Source organism: Bombyx mori, chromosome 12, assembly GCF_030269925.1.
Source record: "Bombyx mori chromosome 12, ASM3026992v2".
Lineage (NCBI taxonomy): Eukaryota > Metazoa > Arthropoda > Insecta > Lepidoptera > Bombycidae > Bombyx > Bombyx mori.
The window spans coordinates 3,463,037-3,488,456 of NC_085118.1; the positions used below are offsets into that span (position 1 = coordinate 3,463,037).

The window sequence follows — 25,420 nt, forward strand, 5'->3', positions numbered from 1 at the left end:
ATGTCTATTTAACTAATTAAAGTCTCATTCTCTGAACGAAACCCACATTATTACAAAATGTTACATCGCTAATTTATTTATTATAAATTAGTAGCTTATTTTCCCATATTTTCGTAAGCTTACGAGGTAAACGACCTTACGTTCCACGTAGTGTTGAGGGCTTCCAAGAACGTATCTAGTCTATTTAGATTACGGCCTGTATTTCACGGGCTACCGGAAGTTATCTTCAAAGTTGCATACTCAAATTATATTTTACAATCGTCATCTCACCCTTTACACTGGAACGCATGGTTGCTTTACGATAGACAGACAGGCTTACAGTGTACCAACCCTAGGGCGCTCACAAACCACCCTACCACGAGTAATTATAACACTCCTTGTCCGAAATGTGTTTATATTGTTAATGACGTTGGCGACAGTTGTATTAAACAATGTAAGCTCGTAAAAATATTAAGTGAAACCTGAAAGCTCTTAAAACAAGAGGCCTCGTTCAAGAAAATGCTTTTTACGTAAACTCAGAAAGTCGATTCTTATTCTCGTTTTTTTAATGAGCTTTTTTTCAGCATTAATCTCGTTTCTGACTCGAGGGGCCCATCAAAATTCATGTCTCGAATGTAATTTAGGTGGTACGTAGGGGTCAGTTTGATTCTGGGTTATTTTTTGTACGCAGTTCAGGTATACGCTACGAAAGCTATCTCACTCAGTACCCTTGACTTTTCTCGAAATTGAAATATCACCTCGCATGACAATATACAATGGAGGTAGCGTAGATTGATTCGCAATAAGCAGTTTGTCATGAATTTTATTTGGTATCCTACTTGTTGTATTGTCTCGAAGTAATTCCTTAAAGTCAGCTTGCTTGAGAAATCTTGTGAGTCCGCAAGGGTAGGTATAACCACCCTCCTGTCTATTTCTGCCGTGAATTTTTATTTTATTGCATCGATGGGTGAACGAGCTCACAGCCTTCCTGGTGTTTAGAGGTTACTGGAGCCCATAGGCATCTACAACGTAAATACCGCCACCCACCTTGAGATATGAGTTCTAAGGTCTCAGTATAGTTAAATACAATGCGTTTCGGTTTGAAGGGTCGGGCAGCCTTTTTAACTATACTGAGATCTTAGAACATATATCTCAAGGTGGGTGGCGGACTTTATGTTGTATTCACTTAGCACCAAGTGGGCTGTCAGCCCCTCCATCCATCGATTTAAAAAATAAATAAAAAAAAGAATTCGATCTCATATACCAAAGTAAAACTGAAAGCCACATTCAGGTTACTGTAGCTATGGACTTCAATAGCCATTTAACACCAGGTAGATCGTGAGTTTGTTTAATTACTAGAACCATAAAAAAAAAGTGAACGAAATTAATAAACTGAGATTTATTTTAGCATTACTTTTAAGGCAATTCTGCTTATGTAATTAGCTAAGCTAAGTTAAGGGGGCACTTAGGCAAACCCAAAGAACACAAAAGTGCGCGTTCATCACCCTCGGTCGGTGTTCCGCTGTTTCGCTGCAGAGAGTATTATCACTCAATCTGTCAATTAGAGCAGCGCTCTCCGCTGTACAAGTTAACGCTTCAAGGCATTTCGTTGCTTATTTCATGTTCAATACAGGCTGATTTCACAATAACCAAAGTCCAATACGGAAAATGCGTCTTTATCAGATCAACAATTTACAATGCTTTTAAAGTATATACATAAATCGATTCGTACGTGTAATAAATAATGCATTGCTAGGAATTACTGTTTTTTTTTTACTTTGGCATTAATATTGTACGACATTTTTTATTATATATTCACGTATAAATAATACCCGGAACCGGCTGTACGCACGAAAAAACATGACTCATGCGGCGTTACCTCACTCTGAGGCATTCCATTTAAGGCTTGAAGTGCAAGCGAGAGCGCGCAACGAGCGACAAAGAGGCATTATCGGCCTCCGCGCTCGGCAGCGTTCGACATTTGTCTTTTTCCTACTTGAGTGAGCGATGCATTCGCGTGGACAGCTACTATACTATAATACATTTACATGTTTTCGTCAAGTATGAAGTTCAGTGAAAAGTGAATGTGGTGTCAATTGTTTATAGCAACGATAATCGTGATAATTGAAAAATGAAACCATTCCATCAGTATTTTCTTATGACGTTGTCACGTTCAACTATCGTCAGTAAACCGACTTTACAGACAACCGATTTTTTTCCTTCGAACATGGATGTGTTTGTTTTTGTGGATGCGTATGCGTTATTTAAAAAGAAATGAAAATTGTAATAAACATTCTGTAATATAAAGCTATTTACAGCCGTGTGTGATTTGATATTTGAAAAGCGACGCTCAGCAGAAACAAACAACCTATATGCAGAATTTAGCGTATGTATGATAGATATAGAATGATTCTGAAAGTTTCACTATTATTTAGTGTGAACTGCATATGTTTGTATTTATTTATTGCACTCGGTGATTGGAGGAGCTTATGATCCACCTAGTTTTAGTCATACTCATTAAATATATTGAAATAATCATATATGTATAGTGATGAGTTTACAATTTTTATCTCTAATGAATAAAAACAAAAATGTACATGAGAGAAATATTTTACAAAAAATCTATCACGCAGCAGTCATGTGTTTCAGCTTGAAGGGTGGGGCAGCCGTTGTAACCATACTGAGACCTTAGAACTCATATCTCAAGGTGGGTGGCGGCATTTACGTTGTCTATGGGTTCCGGTTACCACTTAACACCAGGTGGGCTGTGAGCTCGTCCACGCATCTATACAATAAAAAATAAAAATAAAAACACAAGTTAGTGTAATTTAAAAACTACACAATTTCATCATTCGTCACTAAGGTATTAAAATTTTAAATTTTTTAAGAAAGAAATGCGTTCAATATCTACATAAAGTGAAACGAAACGAAAAATGACGTTTGACGTTAATAAACAATTTTACATTATCTGTGCATTGCATCACTCACCAACCACTTTAGACTTTTTGGCGGGAACGCGAGGAGTGAAGTTGTGTGATTTGTTTTATTTTGTCAATTTAGTGTTTCTTCGGGTTTAAATGTGTAATAACGGTGGTTTATTAACTGTTTAATATCTGTGAAAGTGCACAAATGTGGAAAAATGAAACAAGGTCGCTGGACGTAACTTCTCGGGATCCTCCAAAAAGTCCACTGAAAAAATCTCAGTAAATGACCACCATTTTACTGAGATTATATTTCATTCCATATCATCTCATCTCATTTCATTTAATTTCATCCCAGTTGATTAATGTCTCAAATTAGTCATCTTCATTTCATTTCATTTCACTCTATATTATCATTTTTCATAAAAATAAGAATATTTATATGAACTAGAGGTCCCGCAGTAGTCGAAATTCGACTATAATTAATTGGAATTGTAAGTTTGTACACTATTATGATTGTATTTTATACTTATATAATCACAAATTTCGCCAAGACTACACTACAAAAAAATATTAATAAAGACAAACAATATTTAATCTATTCTCAATTTGACAACAGACGTCAAGAACAAAAGTTTGACAATAAATAGTATGCATGCGTGTGTGCGTCAAATACATGGTATGTAGTGTGTGTAATGTTTTCTTGATTGATTTAATGTATCTTTTATGCATTATTTAAAAAAAATATTAGCATTATGCACTTCTTCTCTATATTCTCTATAAGTGTGGAAAATTTCATACTCCTCCGTCCGCGCAATTTTTGTAAAAAGGGATACCAAGTTTTTGCTTCACGTATTAATATATAGATTAAAATAAGACATAACTTAAAGGTCTTAGTTACCAGGTCATAAAATCCCTTAAAAAAACCAACAACTTTGGCGCCTTTTGTAGCTTTCTATAATTTCCACAATACTGTGGAATTCCACAATACCGACTTATTTATTTGTTTTTGTTAATTATCGGTCCCGAGTTTGGACATTTGTGTTTAATTAATATCAAAACCTTTAAAATACACAATGGTATTAAGTATAGATTTAACCAAACTGAAGCCATATTAATGTATAAACGAGATAAATATGAAAACTGTGTAAGTCACGACGTGTGTTGAAACTGTAGAGCGTGCCTTAATTGACACATTGAGTGAAATAGCACTTTACAGCACACGGCGAATAGTCAAGTCAATTGTAATGAACAAGTACTGTGACTTTGTTTGTTGGCACTATGTAACATTGCCGTCTAAGTTTATATTTACTTTGCCCAGCCAAATTCGACTATGATCACTGATACTTAAAGGTTTGAATTCGTTGTTTTAAGACATTTTCTCTTTTCTTTGTTTACCAAAAAAGGGATTAGTTACAAAAAGTTTTTATTGGTAACAATAAAGCTCCTCATTAATGGCGACTAACGAGAAACAAAAAAAAAAGACAGAAAATCGATTATCAAACAGAGAAGATTCATAGATTTGAGTTTATTTGCCATAGATATAATTTAATTCATCTAATGCTAAGTGGTTACTAAGTCTTTCACACATAGATGCTGCTGCACACATTAAGAGATAAGGTTCATACTTATAGCAAGAAAGAAGACTACATAAAGAGGGAATGAGTCGCTCGCTCCAGGCGTTTCAATATTGCAATAATTGTTACATTATAATACTCATTGTAAAAAGGAATATTTAAAAAAAAAACCAATATTTAAAAAAAAAGAATAAAATCTAATTTATATTATTATGTACTTTCATTTAAGTTGAATAAAATTTTTTTGATTTTGATTTTGATTTTGAAAGCAAAAAAACTCGGCAATCTTTTTTACTGGTGGTAGGACCTCTTGTGAGTCTGCGCGGGTAGGTACCACCGCCCTGCCTATTTCTGCCGTGAAGCAGTAATGCGTTTCGGTTTGAAGGGTGGGGCAGCCGTTGTAACTATACTGAGATCTTAGAACTTATATCTCAAGGTGAGTGGCGTATTTACGTTGTAGATGTCCATGGGCTCCAGTAACCACTTAACACCACGTGGGCTGTGAGCTCGTCCACCCATCTAAGCAACAAAAAAAAAAAACCTTGTGAAAATCCGACGTTGAAGTGATTTTATTTTCGTGGTGTTCGAAATGAGAGAGAGAGAATCGTAATGTCTTTGGTTCCGGATGTTCGCTTCACAGCATTCCTAAAATTAACGTACAAATGGAAACTACAGGAGGCCCGAACAAAAGCATGTCGTAAGTACAGAAACGGTGTATATTTTTTTTCTGTGGACACGCGTTCACAGAAAGGGGCGAGAGTTTTATTTTCAATTCCGACAACAATACGATGTTTTCTCGAAAACTACCCACTTAAACATAATGCGGGCTATACCATTCCGGCAATACCGTGTTTTTATTCCCGCGTATAAAGCTGGCCCGTGTTACGAGAGTCGGCGGTTGATAAAACCCTAAACAAAAGAAAGATGGCCGTTCGTTCAACCGAAACGTGTTAATGTCTTGTTATTTGTGTAATATAAGGTCTTTGTTTAATTATGTTAGAATTGTTATCATTATGCTTTTGTAGCGGTTTTACTAAGGGCTTATCTTTATAATATGTGGCTTTGGGGTTTTGTGAATGTGTAAGCACAGCGGGTGATTTATCTAATAATATATCTAATAAGGAATAAGGAATATATCTAATAAGGTCTAAAAGAAAATGTTGCAAAAATATACTTTTTAACTTGGATTAGTACATAACTGACTTTTTATCATGAGGTAAATGACATAAGCGAGCAATTATACAACAAGAGGAGATAATAAAAACGACAATAATTATTTTCGGTAATTCGTGAATTTACGTACCAATGGAACTAAAAATTCACTATGGAACAAATCTGTCCTGAGCAAATGCAAGGCATTCCTTTCATTCTCAATACATATCAAACGGGGTTGAAATCGTCGATCATGTCTACAGATAGATTTAATTCTTAAAAAAATTGAAAATACACAGAACCAAACTCTGACATTCAAATTATTCTTACGTTCGGTAACATCCACGATCGAAACAATTTATTTTTTCGACACGCGATATCGCATGATCGGAATTCGACTTAACGGTAATCGCTTCGCTTATCTGTTTAATCCATACTTACCTCAAGTCACAAAGGGAAGTATTTTATTTAGAAATATTGTTTTGGGACACATGTGAGACTCCGATAGACATTACTCGTACACGAAAAACTCTTGTATTGAGTTAAGGGAACGAAAGAAAGCAATTCAAAGTCCCTTTTATGGCCTTAAAGGTGGTGCTTGGCTATCGCAAACATGTAACGGGATTTATCGCGATACGTTTCATTAATTCAACGTGGTTCTAAGAACTAGAGGTCCCCTGGTAGTCGAAATTCGACTATAACTAATGGAAATTTAAAGTTTGTACACTATTATGATTCTATTGTCAAGGACTATTACACTTCTTTAATCACAGATTTCGTCAAGACTACATTTTAGACAAATATTAATAAAGAGAAAACAATATTTAATCTATTCTCAATTTGACAGACTATAACTGACAGACTGCAAAGAAAAGTTTGACAATAAACAAATAGTATGGATGCGTGTGTGTGTGTCAAATACATGGTAGTGTGTGTAATGTTTTCTTTATTGATTTATTGTATCTTTTATGCATTATTTAAAAAATATATTAGCATTATGCACTCCTTCTCTATATTCTCTATAAGTGTGGGAAATTTCATACTCCTCCGTCCGCGCAATTTTCGTAAAAAGGGGTACAAAGTTTTTGCTTTACGTATTAATATATAGATTCTACGAACATTTATATCGGTGGATGCGATTCATTACGTAGAAGCACTCCTGTAGCGATGTACTGTGTATGTGGAGTTCAATTATTATGAGTAACGGTATTGTTTCATTGCATTTCTAGGAAAAATATTATCGTACTTTTTGAGGTCTCTCCTTCATAACAGTATTTAGGGATTGAATTCTTGGAAGTGGAACGCTTGATTACGAAAGAAATAGGTAGTATCGTATTTACCTGGGCGGTTCGTAACACTTCAAGTGATTACGTAAATGAACATTATTCTTATTTTAATAATAGGCATTTATCTATGAAGGTATGGCTTAAGATACTGGCCATTTTAAGCGTAATTTACGTATGGCTAGCTATAAATTCTAAATTCAAATGAATTTTATTATAAAATGTGGAATTTTATTTTCAAGTTCAGTCATTTATTTATTGATTATGTAGTGTTTTGTTTTCATTACATTTTCATCTTTTTCATCAATACGGATACGACAAAAATACGAATGATTATAGAATACGAGTTCCGTCGCGGTAGTAGTGCCGCATATACGGCTCACAGCACTAATTACGTGTACAGAGAGAACACCAATTAATGGACGACTATTATTTATTGGATAGAACGCATGGAAATTTTAATTCCAAAAAATTTATCTCGTGGTCGACCGTAAACGAATGTCAACAACGATGATTTAAAGGGGATAGTAGAAACTGACGATATCCTATCTATCACTGAGAAGCAGTAGCTATGGATATGGAAAATGGTAGAGAAAAGTGGCAATGTTTTTTTTTGATACTGTACTGTACTGAGTTCCTCAAGAAAGGCGTTGAAAAATTACTACTGAACTGGCAGTGCGATGATTCATCTCGATACCATACGGTGCATATTTTGATTGATAGAAAAACATAGATTTACAAAAAAATACTTTAACTTTCTATATACTGGACGGAAATTTCGCATGTAAATAATAGCTAATATTAGTATTCAGTTTGATTGACCTAAATGAAACACTAAAAATTTATAATTCTAAATATGAAAATCATTAATATTTATTTTTCGTTAAAAGTTATCGGTCTAAGATATCAATTTTGTTATTTAATTTATCATCAAAGCTGTATTTGGAATTCAATCGAGATTGCAAACTTTTGGTTCAAAAGATGGCTCCGTTAACTTTTTAACACCACACGGAATCATCAATTGTCTGCACACAATTGACTCAAAATAATAAACATCTGATAATATAATACAAATCAGGCAATTATCAGACTTAAAATAGAACACATAAGTTTCAATATCACAATCAGAAAATACTGTTTTTCTGTCGTCTCATTTACAAAAACAAAATGCCACGCTCTGTGCGCAAAAAAGAAAACAGAAAAAAAACTAATGTAGCAAAGTAATATTTTCAATTTGAATACAACATCGGCGAGAACGTGTGTCAGCTTAATGATGTAAGAAATATGAGAAAGCAGGGGGAACCGCTAGTGTTCTCGAATATAATACATATGTACTTCGTGGCACGATGCACTACTGTTTTTGGCGCAGAGTAAAAAACGTTACGTAATATAATTGAAATTAAAATAAAATAAGATTGAAATAATCTGCAAAAGTCACATGCATTGTGTTTGTTTAATGAGATAAACTTTTTCAAAAAATACAATTTGGTTTTACTGTAAGACATAATTATTTTTGTTAATCAAATAATTGCATTCTGTTCATCTGTAGAATTCATTTAGTACTTTATTATTGAATTGAAGCAATGCAGACGCTCACCAAGCTAGCAATAAGCGGTTATTATAGCTCTTTAAGGAATCCACTACGCTATTTAAGAAAGATGACACGAACATAAGTCAATAAATCGATGAAAGGATACCATGCCAATAATGGCTTGTTCGACTGGTCATCCAGGAATTTAGGCACGCCATCAGGGCCTCATCAGGGTTCTACTACTTTATTCTATAAAGTCATATACAGTGATGAAATTATATTATATTTCTTACTATCTTTCTCATTTTCAAATTCCTTTCTGCCCCCTCATCCCTAATTCCCCTATAATTAACAATAAATACTCTGTGCTAATCTGGCCACATAATCCTACAAAAATATCAATAATTACCGATAAAAACAAATTCATTCAAAGCACCGGAGTTCCCTAGCTGTAACCTTTTTTAACTGTGTTTAGACTACAACAATTAGTAGTGATTCGACTGCACAGTGTGGGAATTTTATTCAAAACAACGGACTTGTCTAGCTGCAACCGTTTTCAACTGTGGCTAGGCTACAACAATTAGTAGTGATTCGACTACACAGTGTGGGATTTCGCGATCCTCGTACTCTCATTCCCGACGTCTCGAGGGTAAACATTACGGTTAGAACTTTTAGGGTTTCATTGGGTTATTCTATCTTGAACGTGTTCAGCCTTTCATCTGCAGCGAGGAACCAGTTTTCGATTTATTATTACGATAAAATTAAAACTAGTTTTACGGTTTAATATTGGCTTTAATGATAAAATGAAGAAAAGCGTACATAATATCATTATTTTTATTTTAATAGAGTATTAAAAATACTAGTATACTATGCTAGTATAGAGTAAGTATATTATACTAGTATTTAATATTCTATTCTTCACTAGTAATAAATCTATGGTTTTGCGGTATTTTATTGCACGAAAATAAATATGACTATAATTTAAATTCATATGTGAATACAAATCATTGATAGACTCATCCAAACCTATTAAACTTTACGGAAACTAACGTGCTCAAACGCAAAGATAAATAATAGACAAATAATTAAGATTACTTTTACGATTTGATCTGACGTTTTAAATGGCATTATATTATTTCCGAATGTTCGTATACTTTACAGTTTTTGTGGTCACGGACGAATTATTTTAAAACTGTAAAGTGTTCAAAACGTTTTAATGTCTTTGACTCGTGAAAAACGAAGAAAATATTGTTAACGTTGAATTTTCGACCTGTAAATTTTTCAGGATACACGGGTATGTGACTCTGGTCTCTTTTACTGTGTGTCCTGTTAGGTAACATATTCTGAATGTATAACAATTCTACTGTATTGTTGTTCTATTGTGTAACGGCTGTCTTAACCTTCAATCTGGAATGTGTGAGTGTGTTAAACACATTAGAGATTCATCCTTAAAATAAATAATAGTTTAAAAAAACTAACAAAATACTCTTTTATAGAAAATTCAACTAAAAAGTAGAAAATAAATTTTAATAAATTTGAATTAAAAATAGAGCAAGAAAAAATGATTTTATTGTAAAAACATTATTATTTATTTTTCATTTTTTAGTTGAATTTCAATTTTTTCCATATTTTTTTCTATTTTTTTTAAATATTGAATTGTCATTGGTCCTTAATAAGTATACCAAATTTCGAGTTAATCCGACGTTTTGAAGGGGGTCAAAACCATGTTCAAAGATTCCGGTTACATACTAACATACATACGTCTGATGCTAATAAAAGCGTATTAAAAATAAGCAAGATTAACAAAACCTTTTACAACTGCATCAATTATTGCGTAACGTGAAAAGAAAACAATATGTTGCGAGCAGTAAATCAGGTGAGTCCGCCCTCAAAGCCAACCCTTATAAGGGCCACAGTAAAGTGTGCGAACGAATTACAGTAATTATGTTGGTTGGCCCACCGGGTATAATTTGTTGGTTTTCGGACCCTCGTGAAATGTGACGCCCGCGGTGCCGCCGCGCTCTCCGGGAACTCCGAAAACGGGTCCTAGTCGTAATTGGAAATGCAAAATTTATTATTCGACTAATAATTCGGAAAATGTAATCCAATAATTTATGTCAAAGCGTGAGAAATTGGTTACATGAAAACGATCTATGTATATCACTACATAGTATAAGACAAAGCCGCTTTCTCTGTCCTTGTATCCATATGTATGCTTAAATCTTTAAAACTACGTAACGGATTTTGATACAGTTTTTTTTTTAATAGATAGAGTGATTAAAGAGGAAGGTTTATATGTATAATAACATCCATTAAATAGTGGAGAAGTCAATAATAAATTACAGTTTCCGAAGCGAGGCGAGGGCGGGTCGCTAGTCAAATATAAACATACATAATATATCGAGGGGTGAAAAGATATTTGATGAAAGGGACATTTTTGCAATTTTACAGGAGAGCCATTTTTACTGGATAAGACGTCCGGTGCATTCGTATCTGCAAGCAACGGTGTTCGATTACCGCAGGCGGCTATCAATTTTTCTAATGAAATACGTAGGTACTTAACAAATGTTCACGATTGACTTCCACGGTGAAGGAATAACATCGTGTAACTAAGAATTTAGAGTACTCAATGTTTGACAGCCAATAATCTCCATTGTCAATAATACAGCTCATAAGTCCGTTAAAATATTTATGTCTGGTATGATATTGGATTTTCTAAAGAACACCATATTCATTTAGTAAATATAGGTACATTATGAAAAGAGTTCTTTTAATATCATCACGACTAAACTAATGGAGCAAGGCGGAGACACAATAGAGAATATTGTTATAGAATGTTACGACAAAGGCCAAGTTAAAACATTCAATATACAAACTTCGCCACAATAACAAGAGAGATAAAGCCATAGCATAGAGTTGAGTCATAAATACGAAGTTAACTGCGAACAGCATCGCTTAAACTATTGCATGGTCAAGTTTTAATGGTCGAGCGTTCGGATAACAACATTCACCTCGATCGTATTTAATGGCCATTACAAAACTAATTTATCCCTGTAATGAGACTAAATTAGTTCGCGTTTTACATGCAACGTAATATATTTCAATAAATAAAAATATATTATGCGAATTAAATTTTATTATAACCTCTAGTTTACTGGTGGTAGGACCGTCTAGTGAGTCCGCGCGGATAGCTACCACCACCCTACCTATTTCTGCCGTGAAATGCGTTTCGGTTTGAAGCGTGGGGCAGCCGTTGTAACTATACTTGAGACCTTAGAACATATATCTCAAGGTGGGTGGCGCATTTAGGTTGTAGATGTCTATGGGCTCCAGTGACCACTTAACAGCAGGTGGGCTGTGAGCTCGTCCACCCATCTAAGCAATAAATAAAAAAATTAAAGTATAGAAATTTGGAAAAAAGTCTTCGTTTAAAAATCATCAAGCCAAAATATCCAATCATTAAAGAACTGAATAAGCCAGCGCTGGACCATTTGCTGGAAAATTCAAACCCTGTTTCATTTCTTTTTCTAGCAGGTGCATCTATACGCACTCATTTTTGCTGGGAAACATTTCCGCAATACCTAGTTTTAAAAATATTTTCAACAAAAAAAACATAAAGTAACTAAAAAACTAGAAAGCTTTGATAACACTAATAGTAGCCGAATTACATATACCAAAGCAAAAAAAAAAACAGTACACTGCGAAAACATATTATAGATATGAGTAAAATAATTCTTCGAAAAATAAGACAGCCACTTCCATTTGTGACTGCGTATTTCGTTCATTTTAAAAGAATAAGAAAAAAAAAAAAAACAAATTCTCTAATCAGAGAACATGGAATTTCACTTTGCATACTTATCGGTGATTGTTGAATTTATGTTAAAGTTTCACGAGAAATGCAATGCACCTGAAACAAAAGAAAAACGGTTTCGTTAGCTAAGCATTAAAAGAGTCAAGTTTATTTTTTTCTAATTAAGCTAAGTTGGTATTCGAGCACGCAGCTGAAAATCACACGTCGCCAACATAATTGCCATTGTCAAGAAGTTAATAAAGGTCAAAACCATAATAATAATAATATGTGTGACTTAATGGTTAATAATTTTTGGTACGCTTTAAGTATTTTGATAAATTAGTGCCTAAGGCATTTTTAAACTGTCAAACAAAGGTTATGCAGACAAAGTCACTAGACTGCGTTTTTTTTTTAAATCATTCGCTGAACTTTAAGCTCGGATACACATACGCGGTTAAAAAAGTTCCTATTTAATGTTAACGCGTTGAACGCCATAACGAACACCATGTGTCCACGGCATACTTTCCCCTAAGGCCGCACCAACATATCAAGGATCGTCCAAAAACTGTTGACGTGTTTTGTCGCAAGTATTGGTCAAGAAATAACTTAAAAATAATAGTTTAAAAACTAAAAAACACGCTTTATATAAAATTCAACTAAAAAATAGAAAGTAAATTTTAATAAATTTAAATTGAAAATAGTGTAAAATATATTCTATTGTAAAAAGTGTGGGGTGCATGGTGTTATTAGTAAATATTTTTCTGACAGACATAAGTAGAAGAATTATTATTATCTTAAAAAGCACCCCACGATTTTTTTAAATAAAATATATTTTACACTATTTTCAATTTAAATTTATTAAAATTTGTTTTCTATTTTTTAGTTGAATTTTATATAAAGCATGTTTTTTAGGTTTTTTTAAACCATTATTTATTTTTCATTTTTAGTTAAATTTTCTATAAAAGCGTATTTTTAAAACTATTAAGTACTATAACATCAATTTCTGCCTTATCGACTATAGACAAAAATTATCTAAATTGGCAAAAATCTCATTTTGCAAATTGAATAACGGAATAATCTTATCAAATTCGTGTATTGCCATCGGTCCTCGATAAATCTACAAAGTTTGAATGAAATCTGGCCGTTTAAAGTGGGTCAAAATCGCATCTAAAGGAGTCAGTTACAAACATACAATGATACATACAAGAGAAGCTAATATAAAGCGTGTAATAACGGACGACTTACGGAAACAGTGATTACTCATTATTTTCAGAGAGATGTCAAATGGCAGTCACAATGTGTCCGTCGCGGTCCCATGCATCCGAATTATTGGCGGTCTCAGAGACCTCGCCGGGGCCCACTGAGTTAAACATAGTTTCTAGTTTGGCGATCAACATTATAAGAACACTATTTTGCAGTGTCAGAAACATTGAAAACAGTAGGTACGTGGCAAATCTTGATACTGCGATCTGTTTGGTATACGTGAGAAATTGAATTACAGATAGAGTGTCTGTGTGTGTGTGTGCTGAATTTATTGGCAGAGATAGTCATTGAAATTTTGTATATTTTAGTTAATTAAGATACAAAAAATTCGAAGGCGTCAATGAGTTCATTTCGGCTCGCATGCTTTTCACAGTAACATGTATTTAAGTTTAACATTCTTCGATGAAAAACATTTTTTTCTAAGCTCTCTTCATCATAATATGATTGTAATTTATAAAGATAAATGACCTAAAACAAAAATAACGTAAAAAATATTTAAAAAATACTTATAAATAAATAAATATATTATCAATTAATTATCAATTGCTGCAATCAAATATGAATTGGTTATAAGTAAATAAATAAATTTATCAAAATCTTTAATTGAACCACGTAACTAGCGAGATATTAAACGCCCCTGTGTTGTCGTCATTAAGTCAGCAGGTCACGCGTTAATGAATAAATAATGAATAATTAATGATAAATCGTCGTGTTGATTCCGAATGCCGGGTTTAATTTTCATTTGATTGTTATCCCTTGCATAATTCTGTTGCTAATATTTTGGTTCCGTGTGGAACGAGATGTTTATTTTAGCGACGATTGATGTTGTCGTACATGACGTATTGTTATTGTATTGACGAAAAATAAAAATAAAAACTATTTGGGAAAGTGTTTTCCCCTTTTCTCACGATTTTTTTTTTTTTAATTGAAGCTATGTTTTGAATAACTTCGCATCAAGAGGGCCATTCATTGGCGTTCGTTGACATAGTCTATAATGTTTTCTTTTTACGCGCTTTATATTAGCTTCACTTGTATGTTTTGTAACTGACTCCTTTAGACGCGATTTTGACCCACTTTAAACGGCCAGATTTCATTCAAACTTTGTAGATTTATCGAGGACCGGTGACAATTTAATGTGTAAAATGTGATGAAACAATGAGATTAGATATACCACAATATTCTTAGGAATTACTTACGCATTCATCACTTATTGCAACAAATCACACATGAAATTCGACTTAATTACTAAAGATGTTAAGGTCGACTTTCACTTAAAATTAACCAACCACCCTTTCAACAAAATGCATTTATCTACACATTTCTCAAGAGTTTCTGTTTTATTATACTATTTATAGGGCGAACGTTGAGAAATATTTTTAATGCACGTTGATGGTTAATTAGAATAATTGACGAACAACAGTGAACGAACCAATCCATATAGTTCCATTAAGATATCAACGTTGTAACCGTTTCGCTCCCGAGGGACCAGCGATCGATTCCCGTTCGTACCGAAATAACAATATAATTCAACCGGCTAGCCAGGTTAGGGTTGTGCAATCTTGCAATTGTAATAGAGAGGTCTTTTATTTACTTAGTCTGACCATAAATACTGTTACAATAAAAAATTAAAAAAAAACCTATTGCAAATAACATTTATTACTTTTACAGTGTGTTAGTTTAATACATAAATATAAAACAATTTAAAGTATAAAAAGCTTGTTCGAAGTGGTCTCCATTGGCTGCAATACAGTCCTTTAAACGTTGAGGCCAGTTATCAATAGAAGCACGGACTCTTTCCATGGGAAAAATTTTCACTGCCAATCGTACGGATTGTTTTAGAGACTCCAAATTAATATGACGTTTAGAGCAAGCCGTACTCTCTAAAACTGACCATAAATCATAATCCAGCTGATTAAGATCGGGACTACACGACGGCCAGTCTTCAGCTCTGATGAAGTCCGAAACGTTCGCTTCCAACCAAGACTGCGTAGACCGAGCTTTATGACCTGGTGCCGAGTCTTGCTTGAAGGAGCATTCTTGATTATTGAACATGTTGTTAAGGGGCTTCACTACCTTCCCAAAAATGGTATCTTGATACACTTGTGCCGATGTTTTGATACTTTTTTCACAAAAGTATGGCTCAGTCACTCCTTCATAGCTAATACCCCACCAAACTATCTCTGAAGTCGGATAGTGCCCACGTTGCACTCTGTCGACTAATTGGGAAGCTTCCTTAGAGCTTTGAGCATAAATACGGTCATTTTGTTTGTTAAAATGTTGCTCAATTGTAAAAAAATTCTCATCCGTAAACAAAAATTTTCTATAAGTATTTTTAAGCCATCTGTAAAAATTCTTCATACAACAAATCTTCAACCTATAGACCAGACCATATATAGAATTTCCTCAAGGCTCCTTTTATATATAAAACAAGATAAACAATTTATAAATTAAATTCGTTTTTTTGTTGTTGTAAAAACGGGTAAATCAGCTCACGATACACCTAATATTCAGTGGTTACCCTAAACCATAGAAATCACAATGTGAATGCCATTTGAGGTCGATGAACCACCTTGACACATGAGCCTTAAGCCTATATTATATTGTAAAGTAACAATGGTCTCAGAAAAATCTTCTTAATGTTATGAATGCGAAAGTTTGTGAGGATGGGTGGATCCATGCAAAAAGTAGTGGACATATTCTGATGAACTCTAAAAATTTAACGGTTAATAGCTAAAAGTAGTATGATATATGACGGAGGAGAAACGCTGAAGGAACGTTTTTAAAAAGTGTGACGTCAGCATTGTTGACGTCACGGTCTTTAAGTTCTCGATGATGACTCATATTTGGGCTTCCAAAACAAAACTTCACGAGAACTGCGTATATTGCACGAGAAGCATAACAACGTTACAGAGAGATCCGTACTGTACTACGGCTCGGACACGAATGAATCAACGCTAGACAGCACGGCCGTATTTATAGGAATTCGTACACGTCAGCGTGTTTACAAGTATTAAACACGTGAGCGTGTTTACAAGATTTTAAAGTATTGAAATTACAATAAAAGGGACTGTTTAACATCAATTTCTTATCACAGAGTAATTAGTTGATGATCAGTAGGTAAATAGTCATATTTGCGCCGACACGGCCATACTGACAGGCGGTGCGTGCTCTGCACTGGCCTCATTGATTCTCGTAGGTTTTTCTTTGATTCTCATTGACCTGTAGGAATAAAAAGTTTCTCTGAGTAGCGCATCTGTTATACTTGCGTTACTTGTAACTATGAAGGTTTGAGACTTATTAATGCGATTTGATTGTAGGGTTCTCGGAGGGTATCGTAGGGTTCTCGGCGGGTATAGCAGGGTTCTCGGCGGGTATAGCAGAGTTCTCGGCGGTTCTCGTAGAGTTCTCGGCGGTTCTCGTAGAGTTCTCGGCGGTTCTCGTAGAGTTCTCGGCGGTTCTCGTAGAGTTCTCGGCGGTTCTCGTAGAGTTCTCGGCGGTTCTCGTAGAGTTCTCGGCGGTTCTCGTAGAGTTCTCGGCGGTTCTCGTAGAGTTCTCGGCGGTTCTCGTAGAGTTCTCGGCGGTTCTCGTAGATTTATTTAAGGTGTTCGGATAAGGATGTTGTGTAGTGTGATGTTGTGGCGTACACTGTGGTACTTATGTAGTGGGCGTACACTGTGGTACTTATGTAGTGGGCGTACACTGTGGTACTTATGTAGTGGGCGTACACTGTGGTACTTATGTAGTGGGCGTACACTGTGGTACTTATGCAGTGGGCGTACACTGTGGTACTTATGCAGTGGGCGTACACTGTGGTACTTATGTAGTGGGCGTACACTGTGGTACTTATGTAGTGGAATTTTAGTAATCAAAAATAAAAACTTATCTTTGAGTGTTGATTTTGTTGCTCGACCATGCTGATTTGTGAAGTAGATGTATAGGCTCATCGGCTGTTGCTGGAGGGTAGTCTTCTTCCGCCGATATGGTTAAATGGTCTCCAGGTTGTTGCTGAGCGGAGGCGGCATGTGATCCCACTTCTGATGACGGAGGAGAAACGCTGAAGGAACGTTTTTAAAAAGTGTGACGTCAGCATTGTTGACATCACGGTCTTTAAGTTCTGGATGATGACTCATATTTGGGCTTCCAAAACAAAACTTCACGAGAACTGCGTATATTGCACGAGAAGCATAACAACGTTACAGAGAGATCCGTACTGTACTACGGCTCGGACACGAATGAATCAACGCTAGACAGCACGGCCGTATTTATAGGACTTCGTACACGTCAGCGTGTTTACAAGTATTAAACACGTGAGCGTGTTTACAAGATTTTAAAGTATTGAAATTACAATAAAAGGGACTGTTTAACATCAATTTCTTATCACAGAGTAATTAGTTGATGATCAGTAGGTAAATAGTCATATTTGCGCCGACATATATATTATATATCGGTGCGGACAATAGAAAAAATAATATGTATGTGTAGTTTTAGATCGAAGAAATCGTTATTTTTCATACAATTAGCAATGACCGTGGCATTATACGCTGGTGAATATTCGGACAGTACAAAGCTAACGGTTATATTGATAGCAACACCTGTGTGTTCACAGGGCTAGCTACGCAGCCCTAACAGAGGCTTGCGTGTTCTCCCGCCGCCCCCCCCACACCCTCGGAAGAGTAAAAATACCGACATCGTGATAATTCAGCATCGAGAAGAAGAACGGCCGACATCTTGAATTGATTTAAATTCATCGAAGGTATATTTTAAATGCCATGTGTGGCGGCATTGGGTGTAATATTTTTTTTTATTGCTTATTTGGGTGGACGAGCTTACAGCCCACCTGGTGTTAAGTGGTTACTGGAGCTCATAGACATCTACAACGTAAGCGCGCCACCCACCTTGAGATATAAGTTCTTAGGTTTCAAGTATAGTTACAACGGCTGCCCCACCCTTCAAACCGAAACGCATAACTGCTTCACGGCAGAAATAGGCAGGCTGGTGGTACCTACCCGCATGGACTCACAAGCGGTCCTACCACCAGTAATCTTCAGCTACCATTTTATATTTTTCACTAATCTCCTTGATGTGGATGTCACACGAGCATCATAAAACTGTACCCCAGTTTTGGATTCAAAACGACGTGTAAAAATATGTAGTACTGTAGTGAGTTGTTATAACAATAATTGAAATAGTTAAATGTTTTTTTTTTAATCAGACAAATTTGAAGTTATTCTGACAATACAAAGACGACGAGGCTTGTGGAGAGTACTTAACGGTAGGCAGCGGCTTGACTCACCTCCTAGCATTGCTGAAGTCCGTTAGCAACGGTAACCACTCACAATCAGGTGGGCCGTACACTCGTCTGACAATAAGGGTAATAAAAAAAAAGATACGTTGAAGATCCATCTGATGTTAAAACATTGTTGAAGCCTAAAGACTTAGTGTCGCATTTGTCATGTACACATAATGGCCATACGACCTTTAAAATCGGAACATATTATATGACCGTAATGCGGTGGAAATAGATGGATTGTTAGTACCTGGCTGATCATATGGGCTCCTAATACGTAAATTCTACTTTTATTTTTATTAGGCTACGATGTTGCATCCCTGATTTTCTCTACTAATAATTTTCCCGCACGATTGTACCGTCCAAAATACTTCTTGATATCCTAGAAGTAAGATCGGATATCTATTATCGATATTCACATATTTATACTCGTAAATAATCAAGATAAACTTTTGAACTTAAAATGTTAAATGGTTCTAATGGGATTTCAGTATTTTTGGGGGTTAATATTTTCTTAAAGAGGTTTATATAAAAATTATGGTTGTGACCCTATGCATAAACAGAGAAATAACAGTAAAAAAAATTGCCCAAGCTGAATCGACGAAAAAATTATGAAAACAATAAAATTCGTTAATATCTACTACCCAAAAAAAAAAATTGTTTATAAAACTTAGTAAAAAAATGTACTTCGTTTTTGCCTATTATTTTAAAGATTATAATTTAAAACAAAAAAGTATTTTGTTGTTGTACGGATAGCACAATCGCTAAATACGAGTATAAAGCTCTTTTCAGACATTATTAGGTCAACGTCAACAAACGTTAAAAAATGTCAATCAATCTTAAAATAAATATACATATGTACGTAAACACATAAACTTCATACAATTTTTCATTACACATTTTTTTAATGGATACAAGTTTTTCACTTCACATTAGTTTGGCCGAAGTTTTCCACGCTAGCTGACGTTTACTGCGCGGAGAAACCAAACACTATATTTCTATTAGAAAAATACCGACAATCGAACATTATTTTGTTAACCCAACGAGTAGATTTAAAAACAAAATTTCACGGAGATTTTCTTGTTGTTGATAATATTGACTTGATCAAACTTCAGATTTTTTTGTATGCATTCGAAATTATAATTTGCGTAATTACTGGTGGTAGGACGTCTTGTAAGTCCACACGGGTAGGTACCACAACCCTGCCTATTTCTGCCATGAAGCAGTAATGCGTTTCGGTTTGAAGGGTCGGGCAGCCGTTGTAATTATACTGAGACCTTAGAACTCATATCTCAAGGTGGGTGGCGGTATTCACGTCGTAGATGTCTATGGGATGCGGCAACCGCTCAACACCAGGTGGGCTGTCAACTCGTCCACACATCCATGAAACAAAAAAAAAAACAATGGAAATCCTTACCTCAATTCTTATACGTAAATACGGCAGTTTTTTTTTTAATAACTGGCAACAAATCAGTCATCGTCATTCGGAACCAAACTAGGATTCCCTGTATTGTATGAACCAGAGACTGATATACATATATTACGTTTTAAGATAGACCTATATAGACAATAAACACCCAGACAAAGAGCAAACAAACCTGTTCATCGCAGTAATGTTTGGCCCAAGTGGGAACTCACTGCCTTACCGAGTTAGTAAGTTTCGCTCAAAATAAATATGAAATAGCCACAGGAAGGAAACGTGCCACATTTTTTCATAGCCCAGAGCTTTCCAACGGAGCTACTACGTTTTCATAGTATACTGTAATTGACATTTATTGCTGGGAGCAGCCAAAAATTCTGTAAGGAAAGAGGAAATCCCTCCCAAACCGCGTTATGAAGGCACTCAACCTTTTTTGATTAACGCCCCATGTGGACCGTCTCAAGAAAAGGGTTGTTACTCGATCAGGGGTGACAATTTAAATTAAAATAATATTTAAAATAAAACCTGCAACTTTTATTCATTTAAATTTCCGCATCATAGATTACGTCAACGCAAAACAACATCAAACACTTCACAAAATATAGTTCATAACACATATTATATTCGTAAAAGTTTTCCTTTTGTAAATTGCCACATTTACGTGGCTGAACTGTTTTATGTTTATTTAAATTCAACTTTCAACTTTAGAGAATACGATTTAAAAATATAGAAATTTTCAAGGGATGGGTCTCCTTACAATACAGTAGAGAAAAGCCAGCATTGAACAAAAAAGGTTTTTTTATTTAATGTTGACTGGCTTATTATTTTAGAGCCATAAGCCGATAAATCGACAACGAAAACTATATAGGTGTCCTATATGCCATAGTAACAAACACTCAACAGTATTGTCTCGACTAAAAAGAATATACCTAATATTTTACGGTAATCTGTCAAGAAATTTTAAATACTTGGCAATCTCCATCTAAAGCTAGCTGTGTCCACCAAGGTTTTTAAAAATAAATTTGTAGATATTTTACCAACTGGCCTCTTTTTAATCCGGGCGAGAGTAATTTTCCAGATCATTTTAAAATGAAATTAGTCTCTTCTGTGTATGTGTGTGTAACCGTAGTTGAAGTGACAAAAGAAAGTAATCATCTTAGGGTTTCATGACTTTAGTTTTAATTACACAAACGCCACTGATTTTCTTTCTGTACGGCAGTCAGTTGTCACCGTTTCATCAATTTATGGAACATCCTGTATTTCCAACTAACTGTAACCGTTTCCTAGAAAGTTCTCTGAAAAGCACATCTAAACGAAGCCGGCCGTAAACGAAGTTGCAAACAAGAGTGACAACCCTACTCGTTATGCGGGAAAATGTAATATATTCTTCGCGAAATATCAGCACTCAACTGTTGGACTGGCGCGTATGACTACTTGTATTTTATGACGGAACATAAAAATATGCGGTACGTACGTCAGAGTACTGTCCAAAAATAAAAATGAATTCTAAAGCTATTGTGTACAAGTGAGAAATATAACACTGGATGGATCGTTTAAAATATTACCCTTTTTTCCATGATTACTTCTTAAATTTGTGTTGTTATTAATATATAATCAGAATAATCATAGAAATAATCAGTCACACATAATATAAAACTGCACTCGACCCCGATTCGCGGCTCGACGTAGAATTAGAGTGCCATCTTTGAACTCATCTAGATGCAGTATAAACCGATTGATACCAGAGTACACGGGATACCTTAATCCCCATTGAAACAAATTCAATATGCTCATTACTTTACAATTACCACGACCCTCATAGTACAAGTCCCTCTACGGCGTTTCCCGAGCGCTATGACACGTCCTTCTCCAAGCGAGGCTTGTGGAGAGTATTAAGTGGTATTCAGCGGCCTGGCTCTGCCCCTGGCATTGCTGAAGTCCATTGGTGACGATAACCACTCACCATCAGGTGGGCCGTATGCTCGTCTGCCTAAAAGGGCAATAAAAAAAAAACAATCATCAAGTGGTACAAATGAATGACTGATGTACGAATTATGATCGTTTTAGAGAGAAACTATATAAATTATATTGTATAATGAATGTAAAATTCTATTTATGTAGACGTAAGGTTTGTTCAGCAGGAAATCAAAATCACACAAAGCCCTAAAAAAGGGTCCAAAATGATCCACGTCTTCATTTCCCTGCTTAAAGTCTTAGTCGGGTTGTAAATAACTTTTATACGGTGGGCAGAAAGTACGAACTTGCGACATAATTTCTTGTGAGTTAGCCAAAGTTCCATCCGAGGTTATAAAAGGGGATGAGGTCCGCCGCCTCTATGAAGAGAAAACGCTCGGAAATCGATAGATCATAATAAATTTTGTACGAGAGCTTTTAAAACCCGCGGCACTTCTGTTTATCCACCTGAAAATTATTATAAATAACGAGAAAAGTTCGATTTTTATTGAAGTTTCCGAGGGTTCCCTTAAATAATGAACAGCTTCATACTTTTCCGGCTTTTGTTTGGTACTTCTTAGTTAAAATAATAATATTGAAAACCTAACCTACAGTTTCTAAGACTTGCATAGTCGCATTATTATTTAAAAAAAAGATGTGTGGTGTCGTGGGACACCAGACAAGACCAGAAGAAGTTTCTTATTACAAAAATATTCATTTTAAGTTTTATTCAAGGTATAAAGAAATAAAACTGGAGGTTTCGCAACAACGCACGGTCATTCGGTAACGTGCGAGCTTATTGTGGTACACTTCATTCACGGTTGTTTGCTTATGAGTTAGTGTATTGCGCAAACGAACGCTCTGAGATCGTGGTCAATTAATGATAAAAAAATATGTTATTTTTTATACGTTATTACAGAGTTAAATCGTACACTGTGTGCATTACTAATAAAAACCTTACGTTACGGACGTTTTTTCCCGGTTAGAGTACCCCTCCGCATCGTCCCATAAGGAACTTCGTCCCAAAATGCATAATGCCATAAAAATCCGATTAAAAACGTGCATAAGCAATTTTATCGTAGACAATTTCAAATTAAAATACTACGCGTCACAGACAAAAAAGTAGACAATGAAACAATAACATTCCTACGAACAACAGCACTGGAAAGCGTTTAGTGCCGTGATGCAGACAACTTGTTAGGCGTAATTAAATTCCGGACTGCGAAATTCCATTATTATTATTTATCGGCAGGAATCTCCGGGGCGGTGCACGAAGCAAACCTTTAGATAGACGCAAATCTTGTTGTTCGTATTTTAAAATCAAATTTACGAACATTCCGGAATGTTCTCGCCTCAAACGAACTATTGCGAGCGAACGAACTAAATGTTATATGAACTGGATATGCGCAAAATTAATTCGAGATTGATTTTCAAGTTGATGTTATTTATTTCAGTATAAACGTTTGATAATTAAATAGTACGTGAATCTTTAAATATTGAAGACTAGAAATTAGGTAATTACTGAATCAGGTATTTACTGAACGTTAATAAATTATAGCTTTGATTGATAGTTCCAAGTAAGAGCAATGATCCGATTTCGAAGACTTTTAATTTCCCTACAAGCATCAAGTCAGCATGCGTTCAATTTAAAAATAAGTACGACCTTACGGCCAAATACTTTCATTTTTCAAAAAAAGATTTGCTGAATTTTTTTAATACCACTTTTTTTTTTAATGATTAGTAGGATGAACGAGCCCACAGCCGACCTGGTATTAAGTGGTTACTGGTGCCCATAGACATTTACAACGTAAATGCGCCACCCACCTCGAGATATAAGTTCTAAGGTCTCAAGTATAGTTACATCTATTATATCTCCATATATTATACTTGTAATTGGTACGCCATAGGTTGTCATATTAACTAGGCTTTGTCAAGGTTGTCGAATTGCATCGGGGATGACTTTAAACTCCCAGGAGATGTAAAATTGGACAATAACTGCTGATGGAACGATAATTAGCAATCAAAAGAGATAACTCAAAACTGAAATCGCTCTAAAAGTAACTTCAAGATATTTTGCTTAAAGCATTTTACAACACTTAGGCTGTTGGCTTAGTGAGCAACAAACAGCGTTCGTTTGAAAAATATATTCTATATAGTTGGTACGCTGCGGTGTCCGTCAAAGGTCTACGACACACCTAATGGAAGGTGATCGCCGTCTGAAGAGATCCGATTTGCACTTATAGCATGTAAACATGCCAGAGAGTTAGGAATTTGATCAAAGGGAATTTATTAGAGACGGCTGCCAATAACTTTTGGCAAGTCTACAGAGAACTCTTCATGCCATGTAAAAAACATAAAATAAACGAAATGTCACCTTAGACAAAAGAGGTTTTAAGCAATTCGTGAAATCTGGATGATCGACATTCTCCGAAATGAAAGAACCTGCCACTTGGGACTGGCAGCCTAAATCCTGAACGCAAGTTTAAAAAAAAAAAGACAAAATTATAATGAAAATGTCGTAAATAAGAAATATGCAACAAACATTAAGAGTGACACTTACCGACCGAGATGGAGGAGCAGCGTCACTTTACCCGACACCTGGGCCCCTCGGTGTAAAATACTACACAAAAAATCTAATATAAAAAAATAATATAACAAAGGACAGCAGACAAACAAAAAAGAGCCGTGAGGGTCATAATTCTGAGCACACTTCCCTTTGTCTCGTCTGCGGTACTAAATCCAACGGTGACATTATATTATTTACGGACGAGACGTAAAATCGCCCGCTTTACCTGGATAGACCCGTAAATATTGCCATGTATAATGGAATTGTAGGAGACATTGCGCGCTTAAACGTTTTGAAGAGGAAAAATTTAAAGTAACAAGCGCCAAGATTATAAATATTCTGTTTTATGTGATAAAACGCTTGGAGCACTCGTTACTGACAATGGGGCATCGATTGAATAGTAGAAAAATATACTGAAAAATATTTTTTGAAAGAACAAAAAATATACTCGTAAAATCAGTGGTACTAATTCGACACTAAAAATAGTTTGAAGAAAAAAATAGCATAAATATGAAGCACTAAAAACAATCTTTGTTTTTATTCTGATCAGGACACTGGACGAAATATAATTTTTAATATAGACTGTACAAGTATTAACAATATTATATTATCATCGGTCATTGATGCGTGTATGAAATTTCAAATTAATCGGACGTCTTTGAGTTGATCAAAACTATCTTGACGAATTTCGTAATATA

At 35.1% G+C, this 25,420-nt stretch overlaps 1 protein-coding gene across 9 annotated transcripts in view; it reads right to left on the minus strand.

Moving 5' to 3' along the window:
- Positions 1-25,420, minus strand: part of LOC101741218 (CUGBP Elav-like family member 1) — a 417,033-nt gene that overhangs the window by 210,655 nt on the left and 180,958 nt on the right. For 2 of the 9 annotated variants that reach the window (XM_012693226.4, XM_012693224.4), the window contains exon 2: positions 12,299-12,350. The exons of the other annotated variants lie outside the window; for them this stretch is intronic. The gene's annotated coding sequence lies outside the window, so the exon portion shown is untranslated. The remainder of the gene's footprint in view (positions 1-12,298; positions 12,351-25,420) is intronic. 9 annotated transcript variants of the gene reach the window in all.